We start from the raw sequence: 18354 nt of genomic DNA, 5'->3' as shown, positions 1-18354 counted from the left end.
CAAATCCCTATCCCCACGGACCCCACCATGGTGGCATCTCCCCTGGGCTCATCCTGGTTCTAGGAAGCTTTATAAGATGCAGGTTTCTAGGCCTCTCCCCAGCCACCCAGGTCAGCAGGTCCCGGTGGGTCCTAGGAGGAGACGCCTACCCTACTGCCAGCCCTTCGCCCTCGTTCTAGTAGTGACTCAAGATTCACCCAGGAACCCATGTCACACCCCAGGGTAGTGGCTTCAGAATCATTAGGGCTGGGACCCAAGGCATGAGCAATTTTTTAAAAAACTCCCGAGTGTGTAGCCGAGATTTAGAACTGCTGCCTGAGTTGTTCTACTTCTCAGCCCCCCTTTCCCCACACCTGAATCCACAGACACCGTAGCTCACACCTGCTCCCTCTTGCTTCTCACTCCCGTTTCTTCTCAGAACCCAAGTCCCTGCCTTGACGGTGACACTTACTTCCATACACCTGGGGTCAGACCAAGCAAGTGTCTGTGGGACCTGGGACAAGGAGTCCACATACTGGGTCGATCACGTTTGGCTGAATGGGATACCAGAGACTGGGGGCCGGAGGTTGTGCTTGGGTAGAGGGGTCCGGGACTGGATTACCCTGAATCTCTCCAGGCTGGGGGAGGGGGGTCAGGAATCCTGTGAGTCACTACTTCTGTAGCCCCTGGAAACCCTGCACCATGGGGCTGGTCCCACAGGCTCAGGCCGAGTGCCGGTTCAGCTCACATCCCCAAGTTGGTGGAAGGTGATTTCACATTTGTAACAATTACTCACTTAATTGGATTCCAATTAAATTGGAGAGGAAGCGGAGGGCTGTGTCTGTGTTTATTCTCCTCCTTCCTCCTTCTGCGCCTCAAAGAGAGTGCAGGGAGGGTGACAAACGGGCTTTATCCCATCTGGAACAATCCGCCTCCTGTCAGGGGCAGGCAGGGCTGCCCTGGGGCTGGCCCCACCTGCCGCCTTCTGAGCAGCTCTCATGCCTGCATTTCTAATCAGAGGCTGGACTCATTTAAGGTCCTAGGGGGTGCTGGGTGCCCAGACAAGAGTCAAGTTTTCTCATGGGCTTCACCTCCTTTGGGGGGGGGGTGGACTCAGGGGAGCGGGGACAGAGAGGTGGAGGGACTGCCCCCAATCAAGCAGCACTATCCAGGCAGAGTGGATGGGGCCTCAGAGATGGATTAAGTGCACCCAGGGCTTGCCAGCTGGGCTCACTGGGTGTCTCCAGGGCTGCCCCAGGGTGACAGGGGATGAGGGGAGGGCAGGTGAGCCCTCAGGGCGATACCTCTACTCTCCATTTAACCAGTAGTTCTGCTTTGACTTGGAGCATATATTAACTGTATTACCTACAATGTTACATATGCAATTTATGTCCTATATACAATATATGATGTGTTTTCCTGGCCAGAAAAAAATTACTAGTTGAGTCCAGTTCTGTCACATATTAGAAACTGAGGCCCAGAAGGGGGAAGAGTCTTGTTCAAGTCCATGCCACCATCTTAGGGTCTCGTTTATTAGGATCAAGGTCTCATGGCCCTGATCTCAGCCTCCTGTAGCCAGGAGATGGTGTGGGGTGGGGGCCTCGGGGAGAGGTTATGGAGGGAAGGATGGGCCAGGCTCAGGTCTCTGTGGAAGCACCTCCCTCCGGCGTCTGCTTCCCAAGAGAGGCCCTTCTCTGGTCCACCACACTGCAGAGGCCAGGCGTTCATGATGGTGACCAGGGGCTGAGGCTGGGCTCGTGTCCACAAGGGACACGAGCCCAGCTGGCCTTCTGACTGGACACCCTACCCTCAGGACCCAGATCACAGGAGCACCTCAAAGGGGCAAAATCTGCACAAAGATACCTATCTAGTCAGTGTCTGGTGCACAGGAGGTATTTAGGAAAGCTTTGTACAACGAATGAATGGATGGATGAATGTGTGCTTGATTGAGTCATGGAAATGGAGCCCAGTCTAGGAATCAGGGCCCAAGTTTCTAACGTTGGATGAAGGAAATGAGGCTCTAGAAAGAACCGGTTGCCAAAACAAGGAAGGTTAGCCCTGGCTAAAGAGAACCCCGGGCTTGATGGGACAGGCACACTCTCTCCTGGGAAAGCTGCTCATCGATGAGAAAGGCACTGACTTCTCTGGGGAGCTCTAGACTGATGTGGGAGGCACAGTGCCCCTGACCCCGCCCCCGCCCCCGGGAGAGTCCCCAGCCTGGTGGGGGTGGGGGTAGAGGTGAGGGAAGGAAGAATGTCCTGTCCTGGGGAGCTCCCTGTCTGATGGGGGATGCACCTAACTGCATCCTTCCTGCCTGAGGGAGGAGGCGAGGCTGGGCCTATGAGGCAGTGCCCCTCACTTCTTGGGTTAAGGAGCCAAAGGCCCTGTGTCTGGGTGCAGGGCGGGAAGGAGCTGGGAGCTGCAACCAGGCAGGATGAGAGCCATCCACATTCTGGTCAGGCAGCCACTCGCTGAGTTATTATTATTTCTTTTTTTTGAGCTACTTAGAGCAATTTACAGAAATCATTTAGGGGCCGTTTAGGGAGAAGAGAAAAGATGAAGACTTTTAAAGGCAGGGCCCGGGGATGGTTTTATGCAGATCAGCTTCGCAGGGCTGCCAAGGAGAATCTGGATTCGGAGGGGTGTGGGGAAGAAGGGGCTTGCAGGGTTCTGCTCTGACGTATCTCCCGTGGGGGTCCCGAGGCAGAAGCCAGGGACCCAGGAAAAGGATGGGTGGGGAGCATATGTTGGGCAGAGGGCTGAGACACACGAGGAAGGAAGCCAGCTCCAGGGGATGAGCCAGTCACTCTGTGCCTTGGTTTCCCCTTTTATAACTGGGGCATCTGCATGGGTGAGTTGCCTGCTCTGAGACTAAGCTGAATGAGCATGACACTTCCTCTATGATACTGGGGTGAGAGGAGGGGCCTTTGGACCTGGAGCCAAGACTCAGGAGATAGGGCTCAGTGGGGAGTGGCAGACAGAGGCAGACTTCTCTTTCTGTGACCTGGGCCAGTCTCTTGTCTCTGATCCCCTCCTCATCCATATGATGGGGATCTGGATTGCCAATGTCACAGGCTGGGCTTACCTGTGACAAGGTGATAAAGTGTGTGCTAGCTGGTTTTGAACTGCCCAGGGCATCACACTCCTTGTCTTGATGGGGAACAGTGGCAAACTTCAGGGGTGACCTTTGAATACCCACTTCTCCTATCTACCCCCCCAGGCAGAAGAAATTGCTCTTTGAGCTCTTCCAGGGCTTGAACAGGGACTAAGTGACCTATGCCGGGCCGGGATCAGAGGCCTGAACCGGATGCCTGGGGAATGCAGGGCACGTGTGCGTGTATCCATGTGTGGGCATGTGACGTGGCAGGGGGAGAAGGAGGTGGGGGGAGTGGAGGGACAAATAAGAAAACGGGTCACACGTTTAGCAGAGCCTTTCCCACAGTTCGCATTTCATGCTGTTTGTGATGTGATTATTGGAGATGGAATCTGGTTACTCTGTGTAAACACCACGCCTGCTGAGACATATCCCCCAGATGCAGCTGCTGGGGAAGCCGGAGGTGGCAGGGGTACCCTGCGTAACACCCTTGCACAAAACCTCAAAAGACACGGTGACAAGGCCATGGCTCTGGGCATCAGGAACGGGGTCTGAGGGGTGGCCTGCGCGTGCCTGATTGCTGTGTGAGCTAGGCTAAGATCGGTCGCCTTCTGGACCTTGGGGCTCCTATCTTTCAAATAGAGATGGTTCAAGGATGAGAGGGGCCTGAACTCCCATCTAGCTCCCCTGACCCAAGGTTCTCTGACTTTACTGTCTCACTTTACTGAGCAGCTTCTCCGTACCACAGTGCAGACAGGATTTTAGAGGGCACCAGCTTTCAGCAGATTCTACAAGCTCTGACGGAGTGCCAGCTGCGGGTAGGGCCCTTTGCAAGGAGATTCACGCTGCCTGCCTTCCCTCCAGCCAGTCTTTCAATAGTGAGGGCAATAATCTCTGTCTGCTCGGCATCCAGACCAGTGCCTTCATGCAACACTAGCTCATAGAGCCCTCGGGATCTCAGACGTAGGTAGTGTTTGTAAGGAGGCTCCCTCCCCTATCTGCTGTGCTCCCTGCAGGAGCTGGGTGGGCATGGCTCTGGACAGGATGGCCACCCTTGTGGCTACTGGGGCTCAACTCACCAGTTCTCATAGATTTTGGCAGTGATTGTTGCAAAATGACAGGAAGCCACAGCTGCGCCCCCCCAAGTCCAGGTGAGGCCAGTTACTTGCCCCTCTTCCCCCTGCTCTCCTGCACTCAGCCACCCCCGGCACCAATTCCACAGCAAGGAAAGCATTTGCCTCCTTGTCCCACATCAGCCGGTGAATGCATCTTCACTGCTGCATGACCACCATTTGTCACGGCCCTTGTCACGGACTACTCCGCAGAGTAGGTATTCAAAGCCCTGTGCTGAACAAAAGTATAGTTACTGTTTCCTGAGCACTTGCCACAAGCCAGGTGCTGCCTGCTTAAAGCACATTGTGTGCATTAATTTGTTTATCCATAACAACAACCTATGAGACAGGTACTTATTCCCCCATTTCATAGATGTGGAGACTGAGCCACAGAGCAGTTAAATAATTTTCCCAAGACCACAAAGTTAGAATATGGCAGATGACTGTGAGAAGGAAAGATGGAAGGAAGGAAGGAAAGAAGGAAGGAAGGAAGGAAAGAAGGAAGGAAGGAAGGAAGGGAGGGAGGGAGGGTGGGAGGGAGGGAGGAAGGGAGGAAGAAATTTCTCTTTGGTCTCTGTGCCTCATTTAACTCCCAAATCTCTGGTCCCAGTGGCTCCCGGGGGAGTAAGGTGAGAGGAGGGACAAGGAACCACCTTTTTATTCTTTCATTCACACATGTGTACTGAGCATCCCCTGTGTGCTGGGCATGGATCCAGGTGCTGGGAATATGGCAGTGAACAAGACAGCTGGGGCCCGGCTCTCAGGAGCTTCCATCCTAAGGTGGGAGTGTGGGGGGAGGTGTCAGTCTCTGAACCAGAAGACACATAACTACACAACATGGCAGGTGAAGGGAGACAGTGAGCGGCAGAGTGAAGTGTGGGCAGGGCTAGTCTGGCTAGGGGATGGGCCAGGGCAGGTCACTCTGTGACATCCATTTGAGTGGAGGCCTGAGGGGGTGGGGGCACAAGTTGTGCTTATTTGAGGGAAGAGGCCAGGTGGGGGCAGCAGGGGCTGAGTTGCTGAGGCTTGGTGTCTGGCATGTGTGAGGGCAGCAGGGAAATAGGGTGGCGGGGGCCAGGCAGCTGAGAAGGAAGATTTGGTCAGGAAGAGGGACAGATCCGTGCCCGCTATATAAGCCACCGTAAGGACTCTGGCTTTCACTCTCAGTAGGGTGGAGGGTTCTGAGCAGAAGAATGACTTGATCTGACGTGTGATTTACAGGATCTCAGGAAGGAACGAAAGTGGCCTCTGGGAGGCGGCTGGGAGCCCCGGTATGGATGGGTCATCTTGGCCAGCATGCATCACACCAGCATGCTGGGGAGGAGCTAAGGAGGCTCCACATGGGCAGGGAATCTCCAAGGACCGCATTTGAGAGGCCAGTGGCCTAGCACACCAGTCCCAGGGCCCCAAAGGAACCTCCCGGGGGAGAATTTGGTAGCACCCCTGGGGAGCATCTAGCCCTTCACTGTCCAAGATAGCAGCCAGTCTCTAGGCTTCACTACTGAGCAACTGAAACGGGGCTAGCTGGAACATGCAATGAGCTTCTCTAAGAGTTAAACACAGGGGATTTTGCAGATTTAATACAGAATTTAAAAAAAAGAACAAAACAAAACAATGTAAAATAATTCCTTACTAATTTTTATGCTGGTTACATGTTGAAACGATAACCTTATATATATTGGTTAAAATATATTAAAATTCATTTTCACCTGTTTCTTTTTCCTTTTCTCGCGCAATAGCTAGGAAAATTAACTTACATAGGTGGCTCCGCAGCCTATCTCCATCAGGCAGCCCTGATCTGGTACAGCGGCCCTGACTTTAGAGACCCAGATACAGACCTCCAGTGGGAGGAAGGCTGTGTCTGAGGCAGGTAGCTGGCTGAGAGAGCCCAGAGGCCGAGGAAGGGCTTGCTGGGAGGCTGGGGAGACAAGGGCCCTGTGGGCGGGGCGGGTCATCTGAGGTGACCCCTAAGGGCTCACGATAAATAAGAAATGGTTACATTGACCTGAACAGAGTTCCCACCGTTCATGCTAGCATGACCTCAGGTACCCTGCCCCCAACTCCCCTACAGGACAGGTTTGCTTTTCTTCCTACTGTCTGCAGATGAAGACTCGGAGACCCAAAAGAGGGAGAGGAGGCAGCTCTTGCACCAGGGTCTGCGTGTGCTTTGGGCTGTAGGATGCACCAGAGCAAGTGTTTCAGGAACACCCCGGGTTCTGCATCTATAACCCCAGACCTGATTTTTGGCAGTGGTTTTTGCATTGCAGAAGTGTCCTTCTACAATGCAAATATCCACAAGCCATGGCCTCACCAGCCTGATATGACCCAGGACCCAGGAATGCCTCCCCTGACCCAGGGTGGGGGAGAGGCGCTGGGAATGGGGGCCAGCCGAAGCCTGAGGCTGCTTCCCTGGTTAGGGAAGGGATGAAGAATGGAGGGATGGCGAGGGGCTGGCTGCTGGCCACTGCTGTGTTTAAAACAGCAGCACGTTGCTAGGAGGCATTGAGGGTAAGAAAAATAAGACCCCAAACAAAACAAAACAAAAAAAACCCCAACCTCCAGAAAACAGATCTCCGGGAAGTCTTTGGCACAGTCTTAACCGTCCTTCCCAGCAATGAGGCCTGGCTCTAGGCAAGAGAGGAAGGAGACCAAGCCTATCGCATTTACTGAGCCCTCCGGCAGGCCCACAACTTTTGTTCTGGGCACTTCCACCCTTGCACCCTTGTAGAAGCCCAGCTGCAGAGAGGTGACACAATTACTCCCATTCTGTAGATGGAGAAGCTGAGACCCAAGGGGACAGGCAGGCAAATGCTTCTAGGTTACTCAGCCTCGCCGTAGCAGGGCTGAGATTCAAACCTACATTTGTGTGACTCGAAAAAACCTATCACCATTCTCTGACCTGACATGGCTTCTTCTGAGGCTTTCCTGGAGTCCAAGCTCTGGCAGTGACCCCTGGGATCTGGCCCCTTGGCCGCAGCCCCCAGCTGGGCTGGGAAATGAGGAGGGAGACCGGGGGTTTGTTGAAAATGCTGAGGGAGATCTTGTGTGCTGAGGGAGATCTTGTGTCTCTCACTTCTCCTACCAGGCCACTTTCCCCAAGACTCTGACACTCCTGGACCCCCAAGGGGTCAGAAATGGCTGTGGGCCATAGGCAAGTCCCTTTTGCTTTTCAGGCCTTAGCTGCTAAGATAATCAAGACAGCTCCAAACACTGAGCCTTGGGCTGCAGGCTCTGGACCTCTCATCCAGAGGGCCAGAACCAAGGAGTAGAAAGAGGTTCGGCCAGGGCAAGTGGCAGAGCCAGCACTCAGATCTATCTCTCTGGTTCTAACGGTGGGCTCTTTGCCATATGGTGGTACCTCTTATGATGGCTGGCAATCACTTCCCATCCCAGGAGTCCCACTCAACAGTGCCCTTCAGCATTGCTCCTATCTGCAAACTGCCCCCAAACAAGTCATTACTGAGAACCTGGCTTTGATCATGTCACTCCCTCACTCCATAACACTCAATAGCTCTCCAGTGCTCCATGGAATATGGGGCAAAGCTACAAGGGGTCTCAAAAGAGCATCCAGGTAAAGAATTACCAACCATATACCCGGCATTTAGCCCCCTCTCCTGCTACTCCTTCCCAGGCAGCCTTGGCTCTCCCTTGGTGGAATGACTTTGTAGGCCAACAGCCATTTTTGCTCTGCGTTTCTGTCTTCCCCAGAGTATCAGACACACAGTAGATAGTGACTGATTAGTCTTCAGAAGCAGAACTCTCAAACCTTGTTAAGGCCTCTTGAAATGGTACCTCCTCTGTGAAGCCTCTCCTGATCTCTCGAATAGTTGTGAGATTTCTCCCTCCACAACTCTCTTTGTCCCTCCTCTCTCTCTCTCTCTCTCTCTCTTTGTCCCTCCTGACACACCTATGACTACATTGTATCAGAGTCTGTGTGGACATGGCTCATCTGCCCAGGTCATCACCTTAGCTCCCAAGCTCCTCTTGGGACAGGCACCATATTTTCTTCATTTTTACATTTAACACGATGCCTGGCATGTACTACTAACATTAATAACAATGACAGTGACAGCCATGATTTGAGGGCACTTAATATATGTCAGGCACTATTCTCAGTATCTGACATGAAACAGGGACTCATTTATGTAGTCATAACAACCCATAAGTTGGGTACTTTCATAATCATTTGAAGATTAGTAAACCAAGGTACAGAGTCACACAGGAAGTGACAAAGCCAGGCTGATTGGTTTTAGAGTCAAGTGCAGGGAAGAAGTGAGGGTACGGGAGGAGAGCTATGGGCATCAGGACTAAAATAAAACAGAGGACAGCCTACTCCTGCCTCCACGGGAAAGATTCCTGGTGCCCAGCACAGGGCATGACACATAGTAGGTGCTCAGCTAATAGAAGTGATTCTTGAGGCAATCAGGTAATTCAATAGGTGCTCAGACATAGGCTTGTGGTCAATGGGGGCTGCTGCAGGGCCTGAGTGGGGAGCCCAGCCCCCTGCACCATGCCAGGTCCCCCATTTCTCATCCCACTACCTCCCCCAGCTCCAGCCTCTCTTCTCTAGCATCTCAGACCTCTCATGCACGGGGCAGGCGGCTGGCAGTTTTTCTCCTGCAGAGAACATCCACAGAAAATTGAGATCATTTCTCTGCTGTGTTGGCAGCTGAGAAAATGGTAATTTTTCCTATTTTCAATCCAAGAATTCCTTCCTATTGAACAAAGGCCCCATACCACCTCTCTTGCTCCTGGAGGGACTCGGCTAGGGAGGGTGTGGTTTGCCCCCAGGGCAGGTCACCTCCCTGCCCCAGAGATGTGGCTGCAGTGGTCACAGGGTGGTAGGCGCGGTGGTAGATGGAGGGAGGCCACCAACCGAGCAGACATAAAACAGGGGCAGGCAGAGAGGTCAAAGCAACAGGTGATGTGGAGTTACTGCGGGGCACTCAGGCATCCAGGGAAATTAGATTTTGCTTCCCTGAACACAGAGCCCGCACACATCCGAGCTGTCACACTTCCCAAATCAGAGTGGTGTAAGATCACTGTCCACACAAGGGCCTATGATCCCCCTTGCCCCCGGAGTGGATTTTTCATAAAGGGAGATGATTAGTTAAAAATCAGAATCTATGAAATAAACCAGAGCTAGCTTAGCATCCCAAATGCCCCAGCTGAGACGAAGGCACTGGCGTCTGGCTTCCGCCACCTAGGCGATGGTGGGGGTTTGAGCAAGAAGAGGCCGCAGAAACACCCCTTGCTGCAGTCCCATTTTACAGACAAGAGGTCCAAGCTCATCGGAAGAGGCCTGGGCAGCCACACGGCTCCTTTGACGGGGCAGGTCTGGACATCAGCTTGGCCAGTCCCTGGATGGTCCCTGCTGCAGCTGGCTCCCTGCACACCTGGTCCTGCCGCCGGATGGGGAGGCTGCGGGGCAGCAGGGAAGGCAGCCACAGCCAGGATTATGAGAGTCAATTGGCCAAAGGGAGCCAGACATTGGTCCCCTCCCTGCTACTCTGGGTGGGGGTGGGAGGGGGCAGTCCCTGACCTTGAAGGGTCTGGAGTTCTGCAAGCCTGCAGCTGCGGATCAGCTCAGGTCACTCCTGCTCCAAACCCTGTTAGGGCTCCCCCTTGCACTGAGCCTACATGTCTTACAAGAGCCGTCCTCTCCCCCACCCATTTACCCCAACCCTCCTCATCTCACAGTGTCCAGCCCCTCTGGCCTCCTCACCATCTCTGAATGGTCAAGCCCACTCCTGCCCTAGGCCTGCCCTCTGTAATATTCCATACAGGTGCTTTCTCACCTCCTTCGAGCGTGCATAATGACACTTTAGGATACCAGCATTCATTCTATAGTACGCAACCCCTCCCGGCACACACACGAATTCCCAATTCCCCTTACCCTATCTTTCTTATTTTCCTTGGCCCCTTCTGCCTTCTAACATATTATATAATTCACTTGTTTAATATATTTATTACTTGCTATCTGCCCTCCTCCCCGCCTTCCACAAGAATACAAGCTCTATAAGTGCAGAGATTTTTGTTATATTCCCTGATAAAGATAAATGACTAGAACAGTACCGGGACCACAGTAAGCACCAACTGAATACTCACTGACTGACAGGGAAGGTGTCTATGTGCACAAGTAAACGCACAAGAGTACCTTCATTGACTTATCTGACAAATCATTAAGTGCCTGTTTTGTTCTAGATATCCCAGTAGCCTGCGGGAACACAGCAGCAGGAAGAGGCCAGGTCCACTCAGGCTTACGGCCAGCAGGGAGGCCATGCAGTGCAGGTACACACAAGGCAAATCGGCAATGAGTTGCAGAAGGCGGTGGGTCTTTGTCCACCTGAGAATCAGGGTGGGCTTCCCAGAGGAGGGGTGGTTACACTCTGGCCTGAAGGCTGGGCAGGAGATAGATATGGAAAGTTGTTCCGGTCAGAGGCCACAGCACGTATGGAGGCTCTGATGTGGAAAAGAGCACTATTCCTTTAAGGGACTGAAAGAAGCCTAGACAATGAGGGGGAGAGGGGCTCTGTCCATGTCTGTGCTTATTCCCTGTATTTGAGAGGCAGAGAGGGATGGCAAGAAGCCTTCCGTATTCAGGGTGGGAAAATGACCTCAAGAGCTGGTCTGGTGAGGACTCCATGGGGCCTCAGTTTCGCCCTCCGTAAAATGGGGATCATGATAGCTGCCTGTGCCCAGCAGCTACTGTGGAGGTCAAATGAGATGGTGGACCTGAACTCCAAAGAAGCGTGGGAGCTCTCAAGCGTGTCCAGGTGTGCCTGTGCCTGTGTGGGTGCTCACGCACGCATGTGCCCATGTCGCGAGCTCCCAGCATCACCGTTCTCCTGCCGTGACAAGTCTGCTGCATCATCTGTACCAAGCCACCAAAAATACACTCGCTTCTGGCCCAGAGCCATGCTCTCCAATAGCCCTGGGGGCGGCGGGGAGCAGAGGAGGAGGAGGCCTGCGAGGTGGGGCCCTCCACTTCTGGGCCGATGTGGCCATCTTGTTGCCCAGTGTCAGACTGTCACCATGCAAGGGGACAAAAGACTTCTGAGGGCTGGGGCTGTGTCTCCTTTATCAGACTGGGGCCTCTCTGGCATGAGACTGTGTCCCCTTGTACTGGGCACTCCTAGGGGGCAGAAAGCATCTTCCCTCCTTTCCTTTTCTCCCTCAAACAGGGAGGTTGTCACTCAGTGTGGCCGTGACTCCTTCTGGGTAAGGTTTGGCCACCTCTGGGGCTGTGCCCCTGGGCAGGGGTTCAGAGTTCAGGGTGTCCTGGTTGCCAGGAGCCTGCCCTGTAGGGGCTGATGCCATTCAGACCTGGATTCTTGGATGAAGACGCCTTTGAAAACCTCAACTGTTGTGAGTGTCATCCTGTTTATCAGGTGACCCTGGGCACCTCACTCTCCTGGCTCTGAGGGCCCTGAGGATCCTGCCCCGGCATCCTGCCCCCTGTGTCCGGGGTGGAAAGAATAGGAAAAGTCCTCCAAAAGAAGAGAGCAGCCAGTTGTCCATCCTCACAAGCCAAAACAGTGTGGGCAAGAATGCAGGAGGAGAATGCAGGAAGGACTCAAGGGTGATAAAAAGCAGAACTTTCCAAAGGCAAACAATCCTCTAGATAACTTAGGCAAAAAGGGATTTTCTTCCATGACCTTTTCTACCTTTTCCTTGCCCTGAATCATTCACTCTTGCATTCATTCATGCCTGCAACTAGCCTTGGGCACCACACAATTGCTTCTATCATCCACTTTATCCTGCTGGACTGTGCACCAGCCCATAGGGCCTGGGGTGGACGTGTGTGCGTGGGGAGCCAAGGCAGGAGGGGCTGAATGGGACAGAGGAAGGAGAAAATGATGTCTGGCCTCTCTGCCTGTGTCCCTGGTAGGGCTGGTCCCCTCCCTGTTACAGCACTGGCTTCCCCTGACTCAGTGCCTCTCTCCCCGGGGTGGGCTGGTCATCTCCCAGAGATGGGTGCTGTAGCTAGCACAGTGCTGGTGCTTCCTGCTATGTTGCCCCATTCTTGGGGATGGCTGGAGTAGGCAGGGCTGACCCAATTGATGGTCTGGAGGCCCACTTTTCATGTAAGAAGACAGAAAAGGAAAATAGAAAAAAATGAATTCATTTTCTTAAAACAAAACCACCACAACTGGTTCATTAATCTCTTATTAAAATTCTGCGCTGAGTACTGGCAAGGAAGAAGTAAGGAGGATCCTGGGGAGGGGGTGGGGAGAAAGAAACGGATACCCTCGTTAGCATCTGCTGTGGCATCATCGGAGGGAAGCCCCACATGGAGCCGAGAAGCATAAACAAAACGGCAGGCTTGTCCATCACAAGAGACAAGACAAAGGAAGGGGACATGACGGGCACCGTCCCCTCATCCATAGAGGAGGAAAAAACTCAGGGAGGGAGATGGCTTTACTGTGGTTGCACAGCAAGTAGACAGCAACGTTAGGATTTGAACCCCTGTCTCCTGTCTCCTGGAGACTCTGGTTTCAAACTGCCTTGAATTTTAAAATCTGGGCCTTTTCCTAGTCTCAACTGGACTTGGAGCTCATGAAAGGGAGCTGAAGGCCCGGAACCCCTCCACTCTCCCTTGTAGTGCTTGGCGAGGCTTATTAACGCCACTGGTGATTGGCTATCTTGACTGGTTGGAACTCGAGGCTGGCTTGAGGCCAGAAGTGCATCTTTGGACAAAGCCCTGGAGATGGGATAACAGAGGTAGGCAGGATCTCTGCTGAGTGGCCTGGAGCCGACCACCAATCCGGGAATCCCCTCTGGGCTCTGGTGCTGGTTCTGATTCTAGAATAACTGGCAGGGTGACCTTGGCCAATCCCCTTCCCTCTCTGAGCGTCCATGTCCTCATCTGCATGAAGGCTGGAGTAGAGGCTCTGTGTGGTTCTTTCAGTTTCAGGGTTGTGGATGAACATCACCATGTGTAGGGCTGCAAAGCCTGCCCTTCCCCCACTGCCATGCAGCCCCCTTCCCCTGCCCCAGGTGGGTGGGCAGACCCTGGTGGTTGGAGTTGGTGCCTCTAAGGGTCTCAGTTTCTGCAGGCTCACGAGCCCTCACTGTCAATCTCAGGCCTGGGAGCCATCCGTTCCAGACAAGCCCCCAGCGAGGGTCTCGGAAATGGCCCAGGTCCTCCCCTCATCTTCCACCGTGGCCTTACCTCCTACAGCCACGCACTGAGTTATCCTCGGGATTCTAATAAAGCTCATTTTCTGCCACCAAGTTTATAACACATCCCCACCTACTGGTCTCAAACATAACAAGGCTGTGTTGTGGTGTAGGGCTCCATGTGGCCAGGATGAAGATGGGTGTGTGTGTTTGCAGGGGGGGAGGTCAGAGCATCACTGCTCATTCCCAGCAGTGAGGGAACGTCCCAAGGGTCAGTGCTGAGTTTGTTCTGTTGTGTCCCTCCTGCCTCCCCAAAGGAGCCCAGAGCTTGGGCCGTCCTGTGGGGTGGGGAGAGCATGGACCCAACCCACCAGGGAAACTCAAGTTTGCCAGGCTGATGACCAAAAGGTGAGGATACAGGCATTTGAGGTCATGTAGTCAGAGTGCCATGGGACATTGCGTTTATATCCTATAGGGTGGGTTGTAACCTGTCACTTCAGATATGCATATCCTGTGTGTGCCCCTCAAGAGGGCGTGGCATGGCTCTGCCCTATTCCTTTGCTGTCTTCCTGGTATCCATGCCTATCCTCTCCTGGTCCCAGTTCTCCCCCACACCTCAGAGCTCTCTTGTCAATATCCACTGGGAGGGCCCCACAATAGAGCTGTCCTCCCACCTCATTCATTTCTTCAGAGCACCTACTATGTGTCAAGCACTGGAGAATGGGGCAAAAATGAAGAACACATGGCACCTGCCCTAAATGCAAGTATGCGGAGACGAGGAGGGGCGTACTCAGAAATATGCCCACACACCCCCTCTGCACACACACACACACACACACTGTTGGCCTATGAGGAGTGCCAGAGATGCAGCATGAAGAGCCAGGGCTGCTCTGGAAAGAGTACTTGCTTCTGTTGCAGGGTGGGGGCTGCTGGTGGGAAGCCAAGGGGCAACAGAGGCAGACTCCCTGGAAGAGATGAGGTTAGGATTGGGTTTTGACGGCTAGGTATGGATTTCTGGAGGCTGGTATTCTAGAGAGAGGGGCTGGTGGGTGCAAAAGCAGAGGGGCAGGGAGGTGAGCCAGGTGATACTTTCTAAGATGCATGGGGGACGAAGGGTGGGCAGTGCCACCAAGGTGATGACGTGGATTGAGATAAAATCATATGAGTTTTGATTCTTGGGCCAAAGAAGGGATCCTTGATCCTATAGGCAGTGGAGAGCCAGTGATGAAGGTTACCGAGTAGGAGGCTGTGACATTATCAGCTCTGCCACAGATTTAACCAGCACCCTGCCCCCCTAAACTCCTAGTCAAACTAAAAATGGAGCAGAAAGCCTCCCCAAAGACCAGATGCAGGAAAGTGGCCTTCTCAGAAGCCTGGAGATGAGAGCGGTGTCTAGGCTGCCACCCCACCAGGCTAAGCTGGGCCCTGAAAGGTAGTGGGGCTCTTTTCACACATGGTATCTGCCCAGAGGTCCTGGCACAAAGTGAGAAGGGGAGGGAGGGGGGCACACTGCTTGTGGAAGATGGGAAACAAGAGGGAGGCAGCCCAAGGTCACCCTGCCCGATGGCGCCAGAGTCAGACAGCAACCCAGGCTATTTGGCTCCCAGTCTGGCTGTGTTGGCAATCGCCTGCCAGGCATCCAAAACTACAACTCCCCCTCCCCAATCCTGGCATCTTTGAAGGGCTCAGAAATCCCAACCAAGAATTGGTTTGAAGTGAGACTAAATCCATACATCCTTTTGTGGATAGAGGAATGGTTTGGGTGGGTGGGTGTCAGGCAGCCTGAAGGAGGAAAGTCCAGGGAAGATGGCTTTTTTTTTTTTTTTTTTTTTTTGAGGGGGAGGAACTTCTAGGATTCTGGCCTTATCCATCTTGGGATGGGGGGGGGGGTGTCTCTAAGCTTTGAGCATCTGCTGGCACCCTTCCTTGAGGATTGGGAGATTGAGGCATGGGATGGGGGCTCCAGGAAGGAGTTTGGAAAGGGAGCCGGATAATCAGGAGGGGAAAATGTGGGCTCAGTGGGGGACTCCCAGGCCACCCCTGCAAATAGCTTCTTTCAGCCGGCCAGCCAGCCCTGGGTCCTGTGTGTACAGGCACCATGCTAAGCCCATGGTTCTGCCTCCACCCCTCCAGAACTAACAGGGCACAGAGAAGACAGGGACATCTAAGGAAAAATGAAGCAGATTGCTAACCCTCTAGAGGAGCAGCGCCAGGACAGCAAGGCCCTACTGGGGCTGGATGCGAGGGAGCAGGCAGGATTCTGGGTGGTGAGGAAAGAGAAAGGATCTTTAACAGCAGGCTGAGGGGTCAGGAAGCTGGGCAGTGGGCAGTGGGCTGCCCCAAGGTGGGGCCATGGCTGGGTTTTAGGAAGGGAACTCAGGCAACAAGACACAAGGCGCAGAGGGGGGCAGAACCACGCCCAGAGCGAGGCCTGAGCTCAGTTTCGTCCTGCTAGGCGGCCAGACTCCAAGCTCACTGGGGCCGGGTCACAGGCGAACCCCGGCAGCTCCAGGTCGCAGACAAGCGGAGCCCACCGCCCCACCTGCTCCCGGCCCTCAGCCTGGCACACGGAGCCCAGATCTCTGGTTCCCAGCTGCATTACCCCTGCCCCCCAACCCCCACCCCCGCCCTGCCCATTCTTCCGATAAAGCACTGAGGTTGGCAGTGTCTGGTGAACTGAACTCAAACAGCTCCCGCCCGGAGTCACCCCCCAAGCCGGGAAGGACCAATCCACTCTGGAGGGAGGTCGGTCGGTTCCCCACCCCCTCCTAACCCCAGGACCCCGGATTCCCGGAGCCGATTCCTTTCCTTATTCTTCCAACCTTGAGAACGCGCCTTGGTGAGGATGTGAGGCAGCTGGTTTGAGGCGGTGGGCGCGCTCAAGGGGAGCCTGGGCAGGCTCCTCAGGACTGGGCAGACGTGGGGGAAAGCTGAGCACGACATACCGAGGGTCTTCCGTCCACGCGGAGAGCCTACTGCCCTCTCCATCCAGCCTGTCCAGGCTCGCCCCTCAGTACGGAGCAACAAAGCCCTCCCCGAACCCCCCTCCCCGCCGCCGTTTAGGGGAACTGTGCCCCAGGTCTGCCGGTTTCAGGTTGGGTGGGGGCAGAGGGCCTCTCTCCTCCATCCTCCTCCTCCACCCCAGGTCTCTCGCTCCCCACTCGGTCCGCGCCCCTCGCCTCCTGGAGCGCCTCCCGCTTGCAGAAGGCCCGCTGCAGCCTCCTCCCGTCGGACCCGAGTTGTCACTCGGGGGGGGGGGGGTTCAGAGACCCTCCGTCCCCCGCCCGCACCCCGCCGTCCCGCCGCCAAAGCGCGCCAAGCCCGGCCCCTCCCTCCCCCACCCCCTTACCGCGGAGCCCGGGGCGAGCCTAGGGAGCAGACGCAACAGATTGCAGAACCGAGAGCGCGGGGCCCGCTCCCTCCGCCCGCTCCCTCCGCGCGCCGCCCGCTCCCGCCGCCCGCTCCCTCCGCCCGCTCCCGCTCCCGCCGCCCGCCGCCCGGCCTGCGCCCGTGGCCCAGACCCCCGCCCTCCGGGCTCGGCTAAGCCGGCCATTTAGATGCAGCTCGCAGGACGGCGGGAGGCGGGAGGCGGGAGGCGGGAGGCGGGAGGCGGGCAGCGAGCCGCCGCGGCTCCCGGCCCCCTGGCCGCCCACCTCCCTTCCCGAGGACCGCCGCAGGAGGCGAGGCGCCGGGCGGAGGAGACCCGGTCCCCGCGGACCCGCACCCGCACCCGCACCCGCCCGGTCCCGCCGGCTGCGGGGGTGGGAGTGGGAAGGAGCGCGGCCCGGGCGCGATCGAGCCGATCCCTGGGGTCCCCCGCAGATTTCGTGGGCGGACACGCCCCCAGACTCCCGGGTCTGGACCCTTCCTCCTGGCCAGGGAAGGACCGGGCACCCCCCTCCCCTCCCCTCTCCCGGCCCGGGCTCGGGCCCCAGGGCGGGGCTCGCAGCCTCCGCTCCCGCCGGAGGGCCGGGGGTGCTGGAGGCAACTCGGCTGTAGCCCGAGAGGCCGGGCTGCGAGGCCGGGGGCGGGGGCTCGCCTTTCGCCCGTCTCTCCGAGCCCCTCCAGCGGCGCCCGCCGCACCCTCGCTCCCCGGTCCGCGCCGCGACACTTACCGTGGGCGAGCAGCGCCGAGAGGCAGAGCAGGGCGGCGCCGCCGCGGCCCGGCATCCCTGGGGCCATGGCTGAGGAGGGAGCGGGAAGGGGCCGAGGGCGCAGCGGGCGTCGACGACTTGGCCCCGGCCGGGCTCGGTCACATCCAACTCGGGGCGGCCGTGGCGCCCGAGGGTCTCCGCCGGAGCTGCGGGGCAGGGAGCGCAATTCGGGGGCACTTTGAGGGGAGGGGGGTCCCAGGCGCCGCCGGCTACACCCTCGGAGCTGGTAGGGGCGCAGCTCCGGGCGGGAGGAGCCTCCACCTCCCCGGGCGGGTGCCCCCTGCAGGATCTGCGCGGCGAGGGGGGAGCCGCACGTGCGGTCCCGGAGCCCAGTGGCCACCGGCGCCTCGGGGACTGCCTAGAGGCGAGAGCTGGGTCCCCCAGCCCCGAGGCCCAGCTCGAATCCGAACTCGCTCGAGGGTGCAGATTCCCGACGCAAGCCCCAGTTCCTCCGGCTTCGGTGGCAACCCCGCATAGACAGCAGCTCGGCTTCCTTCCTCCGGGCGCCCTGCAGCAGCCCCAGCATAAAAATCCCACGTCAGGTGCAAATGAACGATTTCTTTCGCCAAGAGAGAGAAAATCCAGGCAACTTTAATCCATCTGGAGCAGGAAAAGTTTCCGTGCAGCGCAGAGACCGGCGACGCGGGTCGCCACCACCCCAGGCGACGCCGGGACGGAACGCGCGAGGCGGGCGGCCGGCGGCTCGTCCCCTCGCAGAGCTCGCGGCTCGGCTCCAGCGCGCTCTCTCCAGCCTCGACCGGGGCGCGGGCTCCACGCAGGCTGGCTCGGCGCCGCCGGCCCGGGCAGCGGCTCGGCGGCTGGGGCGAGGCTGGTGCGGCCGGAGCCCGCTGCCCGGTGCAGACGCGGCTCGCAGGAGCGGGGCAGGGGACCC

General features: G+C 56.4%; 1 protein-coding gene across 1 annotated transcript in view; it reads right to left on the bottom strand.

Annotated features, from left to right (window-relative positions):
* The window catches only part of TMEM132E (transmembrane protein 132E), a 54586-nt gene extending 37131 nt beyond the window's left edge, over positions 1–17455 (bottom strand). Inside the window, exon 1 of the mRNA XM_041724165.1 lies at positions 17424–17455. The gene's annotated coding sequence lies outside the window, so the exon portion shown is untranslated. The remainder of the gene's footprint in view (positions 1–17423) is intronic.
* Between the last annotated feature and the right edge of the window lie 899 nt (positions 17456–18354).

The sequence above is a fragment of the Vulpes lagopus genome, chromosome 12 (genome assembly GCF_018345385.1).
Source record: "Vulpes lagopus strain Blue_001 chromosome 12, ASM1834538v1, whole genome shotgun sequence".
In the NCBI taxonomy this organism is placed as follows: domain Eukaryota; kingdom Metazoa; phylum Chordata; class Mammalia; order Carnivora; family Canidae; genus Vulpes; species Vulpes lagopus.
This window is presented reverse-complemented; position numbering and strand designations above follow the sequence as displayed.